Genomic DNA, 6,395 nt, shown 5'->3' on the forward strand with positions numbered 1-6,395 from the left:
GATACGGGCCTATTTCTCTTTCAATATCCATGGGAGAGTCCCATTTGTGTCCGCGACAGTCCCAACTGCGTAGCTCAAATATGAAGCTTGATAGTACCCGTTTCGATTACTTATAATATTCTCAAAAAAAAAAAATTACAATAAACAGACCCATTCCAAAACTTTGGTATTTTGATCCAAAAAGTTTTGCATGGACCCAACTTTAAGCGAGGTAAGACCGATTTCAGTTACTCATATAACTCCTAAATAAATTACATAAAAAATTAATAAAAATGAAAAAAGACGAACATGCAAAACTGAAAAGTTGACGGATGGAAAAACCTCAACAACATACAACGTAACACCGATTTCAATTACTAATAAGATTCCTAATTAATATGGACGCAAAAAATCAAATGTTGATTAACATAACATTCACAACTATGGTGACAAAACTAACAATAAAAACTATAAAAAAAAAATAATTAAGAGAAAGACCGAAGGAGGAAGAAGAGACAAAAAGTAAAATTCTTTTTTTTTTTGAAACAGGAAAAGTAAAATTCTTTGTATGGACCATTTGTATATTTAAGCCTAAAGTTTTAAGAGAGGCAACTAACTAACTTTAAAGTAACCATTTCAAAAGGGCAAAATGAAATTAACAAACTCAAATCTTAATGCTAGCAATCCACCATAGACTTTGCCAAATGAAATATCAACGATTTTGTACATCTACAAAAATAAAAACTTGTCGGTGTTTGCTCAGGTTGAATATAGATGGTCTTTCAAAAGACGGGGGACAAGGTGAATAATGGCGATACTGATAGCACCTCGAACCTGCCCCGTTTGTATCAAAATTATATTTTTTACACTCTCTTAACCTTCTTTTTTTTTTGTGAATTTTACATAACCCTTCAACAAACTCTTAAATTACAATTCTATTTTGGTTTAATTAGTAAAATAGTCCCTTAAAAACATTTTTGGTTTCACATTGGCCCCTTAAAGAAAAAAATGTCTGAATAGGTCTCTTAAAGAAAAAAAGGTCCGAATAGGTCCCCTAAAGACATCTCCGTTAATCAGTTTGATCCTTTCCGTCCATTTTTTCGAGGACCAAACTGATTAAGGGAGATGTCTTTAAGGGACCTATTCAGACTTTTTTTTTTTCTTTAAGGGCCCTATTCAGTCCTTTTTTTCTTTAAGGGACCAATGCAAAACCAAAAATGTCTTTAAGGGACAATTTTACTAATTAAACCTTTTATTTTTAAAGAGAACCATAAATAATTCATTTTCTCTATATTTATTTTATTTTAAAAAAAATTAAAATATTAAAACAATGTAGTTCTAAACCTTTACTTTAAAAAAACAAAACTAAATTAATGCAATACAAGTTCATGCGTGTATGAGGTAGGGATACCCGAAACAAATTGGGTATGACATTGGGATCAAAGTGATATGAGGATACATGAATCACATCAAGTTTGGGAATGAGGAAGACAAAACTCGTCCCCGTTGTCATGTCTACACCTTGTCGGGCCTAGTTTTCATTGTAACACCCCCTTTTCAGGGACTGAAAAGAAGAGCGTCACAGTTCTCTACCCAAATTTAAATGCTTAAATACAAGCAAATAAAATTATGCTGGTTTATTTTTTTTGTAAAGGAAAAGTAATAAGTGAGAAATGTTCTCGAATATAAGTACTATTATTTTTATTTAAGAAAGTTTTCAAAATTCTCTTTATATAAATTTAAAGTAAGCCCATAAATAATATGCATCACTTATATCAAACAATCATCTAGTAATTTTGCTCAAAGGATTTTCAAATATAAAACATTTTCATTTCACATAATTATCTTACAATTTTTCAATATGAAATAATAAAAGATAAATTCCTACAAAAGACTCTAACCCACAAATGATCATAAGCTGGTCAAACACTAAAGATACATGTCACCTAGAGAGTACTCCAATAACGTCATCAATACATATCAAAGAGATCTTTCTCTTCGGACTCCAAAAATAAACTAGATCACTAATCAACACTAACGGTCCTTGTATTATAATTAATGTCTCTCACAATCACGTTTTCCTTTTCTCAATGAACTTCAACTTGAGGCCTTAGAATCCTGCACTAACTGTTGTAAGGGGTGAATCACTCGTACACAAGTTACCATCGTGATGATGTCACAAGGCTACAGATAATATTATACAAGTATATACATTTATTTAATAGTATATATACATACCTAAGTATCTAATCATGTATTTAGTTAAATAGAATCAAGTAGTCAAATAGTCACATATAGTCAAATAATCACAAAGTGAATTACACAAACATTATATCATCATCACTAATCAACAATTAGTCAGACAAGGAAAATCAAATATATCAATCGCCAAATATATCAATCATCAAATATATCAAAACATCGAAATTGAATCATTTAAAATGTATATAAAATCTAATCCTAATTCTTCAATCGAAGTTAGTCTTCTAATTTGGTTAGTATTATCTTTATTCAACCTACTCCATGGAGACCTCTAGTATGAGCGTAAGGCCGTTTCAACTGTCATAACATGGTCGTTTGCAAATCAACATATATCAAATATGTCTCAACCATTCTGGCCCGAGCGCTACACCTTATTATAGATAGTCCTGCACAGTCAGGTTTCACCACGTCGGGTTATATGATTTCCTCCAGTCAGAGTGGCTATCTCTGACTATTAGTAGGAGTTCAAAACGCCGGTGATCCCCATTAGGTCTTGAGGCGACCCAGCCGAACCTATCCTCAGTCTTACATACATTATAGTACTGTAAGAAACACCCTGTTTTGCTCTTCACCTATCAAAGGTGATTAATTATTTAACTTTTCAACTTAAATTTTCTTTGTCAATATCAACTTGACATATTAATCCTCAAAACTCACCATACAACTTATGAGATCACCTCAAACTTTCACCATAAACACTCAATCACATGAACATTTTCAAATCATATATTGCAGAATATTTATTCACGCATATAATCAAACTAAAATCAATCACTCATCATTTAACATTTTGCATATACCTTAATGAATATAAATTACTATATAAAGTACACAACACCCCTAGTTATAACTAATAATATATATATATATATATATATATACAAGTAACACATTTCTTGTGCTCATCGAAACTTATTATTAGCGATTCCCCTTACCTCAGAGCTTTCCAAAATAACTTGAACGATCACCTTCTTCTATGATACCTTAATTGAATTTCCTAGCTTTGTGTGAGTTGTGAGAGTGATAATTGTGTGGGTTTGATAAAAGGTTAATGTTCTATTTATAGGTTCATGCTTCTACCTCTCCATGGTAAATATTAGATCCACGTTTTCACTTTCATTTTGTGAGGAACAAAGGGGCCACATTGATTTGATAGGTGTAGTTCTTATCATAAAATTAAATGCATGCTTATCTCTTAATTACTCTTATTTTAATCGTTCATTTTATTTTATTTTTCATTTTTATTTTTAATAGAAATGATAAAATTAAGGACATTATCCAAACCTACATATTTTTGTGATCTCAAAAATATTTTTCTTAAATTCATAGTCTAGAGAAAATATTAATTAGCAGCCTACACAAGATAAATATACTATCAAAGCACACATAAAATAATTCGGGAATAAACTATTTATTTCCGACATATTTTTATAAACTATTTATTTTTAACGGTGTATACTTTTACACTCTCAGTTCTAAAATTTCAACCATAGCTTACATTAAATTAATAGATTAGATCTGTAGGTTTTCTTTATCTAAAGTTCATTTCCAAGAAAATAATTATTTAAACATTCTCACACTTTAGACACGTAACTAGGGCTAACATGATATTGTATACTCTTTAAATAAATTATTTTTACAAACTATTGTGAAAATATAACTAAATCATCAAATTTATTTTATAAAAATACTTAAAAGAAAATACTAGTTTTTAAAATTTGGGGTGTTACATTACTACCCCTCTTAAAAAAATTTCGTCCTCGAAATTTGTAATGAAAGGAATTTATGACAACTATCTTATAGTTAGAAAAAATTAGTTACTTCGAATTATATAATTAAGAGCATATGTACATAATCTCCTTACCCAAAAATTAATAATAATAATAAAGATAGATACTTCTCTAAGAATTCATTTGATAAATATAATAAACTTAACTTTTAATATATCATGTTCCTATGATTTTCTATAGCCTTGCTAAAGTTACAATCAAAACTTAAAAATTTTCTTTTATACCCATTTAAAATCTAAACTTACCCCAAAAAGATCCAACTTCAAGTACGGCCATACCTACCTAGTAAACTTATCATAAAAAATTTGACTTCACTATTTCTACTCTACTATTAATAATCTTTAAAAAAATCATTTATCTTAACACTAAAATCATATTACCATTACCTTTCTTGACATTGAATATCAACGACCATAGTACTATTTCCTATTCTTAGCATTAGATATAGGTCTTTCAAACATCATATAGTGTAATCAAAACTTAACTATCATATTCTATATACTACTTATTATAAAATTCATTCATATGAGTTCAACTTCCATATCAAATTTTGAGTTCACATTTATCTCAAAAAATATCTATTCATAGCCATCGATCCTAACTATATTTCTAAGTCTTAGGAATTTGTAATCTACAAATAAAATTTCTAGTCCAATCAATATACTTTCAACTTTCTTATCTCTGTTATATAAAGCTAAAGTTTCAAACTTAGATGCCACACAAGTTCATTCTACACTTGCAAAATTAATCACAATTCTATGTATCGAAAATTTCTAATATCTAAATCAAAATTCATAATCCGATTAATATTTTTCAGTCTCCAACTTCTTCTTTTTTTTTTTCTTCCTAAACTCGGTATATAATCTAAGAATCGATAAATCCAAAAAAACTAATCTCCCTTCCACTAATAAAAAATCCAACTGAAGGTAGGACAATTTATGTATAGGCTTAGATGTTTTTCCTATATACCACCCAAACTCTTTCTATACCATTAAAATTATATCAAAAGATTATTCATGCTTATAACTATAATTCTATCCTAGTAGAAACTAAAGTTTCATCCAAAACTAAAATAAAGATTCTTCTTCTAAGAAGTTCATAGGATTAATATATACCTACTATATATTCTCCACTATTTCAAAGTGAACCACTCAACTTAAACCACAACACCATTTCGATATTAAAACCCCCACTTATATTGTTTTACTCTCCTCAAAACTTATTATTTACTATATCATTACTTGAAGCTCAAGTCTTCATACTTACTTACTTAGATATCTTCCCTTAACCATATTATCCAATAGAAATTCTTTTGTCAACTATAGTTCTTACAACTAACCCTAAATCTACTCACTTTTTCTTTTCTAAAAAAAATAAAATCTACTCATACTTTTTCTTTTGAAAGATAGTCTATTTATATTTGCAGCAAGTGTGTGCTATATTTTCCAACTAAAAGTATTCAATCATATTCTTAATAACTAAAATTAAACTTTCTAAAATAAACCACAATCAAATACCTCAAACTCATGGTAAAATATATTTTATTTTCACTTATCAAAATAATCATATTTCGTCAATTCTAAAATTTACTCTAATAGTCTTGTATTGGTTCATTCTATAGAACTAGTTTGTTTCACATAACTTACTCCAAAGTAAAATTGACCATAGACACACTCTTCCAATTTTAACATAATTAACCTTAACTATGAGTCTTAATTTATTTTATTTTTAATTTTTAATTTTGAAACAACACAATTTTATTTATAATAATTCCTACATAACTACAATAAGTGTCTATAATAGGGAAAACACAACAAGAAACAAAAATTGTGCAAGTATAGCATGACAAACAAAACATAGCAAAACCAATACACCATACTAGAAACCAAAACAATCAATTTGTACTTACCTAACCACAAAAATGTAGCAACGCGGCAGTTAGCCTAATAACTAAAAAAAAAAAACATAAGGAATCCTATACCATAAAAAACAAAGACTAACAAAGCAAAATCTCATGTCCCTAAAATTTTACCTTAACAAACTATTACTTAAATTTCTTTCGGATTTACTATGATTTTTTTTTTCTTATCATAATACCATTTCTAAAAATTGGCATCCGCGCTAAAGTCTACTAAATTCCATGCTCACATATTATTCAACTAGCCATAAGCTAACACAATGTTACATATTCTTGAACTACATAATTACCTACATATATGACCATTGATTCTCTTAGTGAAGTAAAATTTCAATCAATAAGATTCTCAAACAAGCAAGACTTAATTACTTTACTCTAAGTCTATCATAACATTATCATAATTATTAGTCATATAAAACTAATGTTTTCCTAAACATTCTAAGATA

General features: G+C 28.6%; 1 long non-coding RNA gene across 1 annotated transcript; it reads right to left on the reverse strand.

Annotated features, from left to right (window-relative positions):
* Positions 1–1,787: 1,787 nt before the first annotated feature.
* Positions 1,788–3,262, reverse strand: LOC123911240. The gene is made up of 2 exons (XR_006810410.1): positions 3,177–3,262; positions 1,788–2,106 (listed from the first exon to the last, which is right to left on the reverse strand). It is a non-coding gene; the product is annotated as an uncharacterized LOC123911240 (long non-coding RNA).
* Positions 3,263–6,395: the final 3,133 nt, after the last annotated feature.

This window comes from Trifolium pratense, linkage group LG2, assembly GCF_020283565.1.
Source record: "Trifolium pratense cultivar HEN17-A07 linkage group LG2, ARS_RC_1.1, whole genome shotgun sequence".
Taxonomy (NCBI): domain Eukaryota; kingdom Viridiplantae; phylum Streptophyta; class Magnoliopsida; order Fabales; family Fabaceae; genus Trifolium; species Trifolium pratense.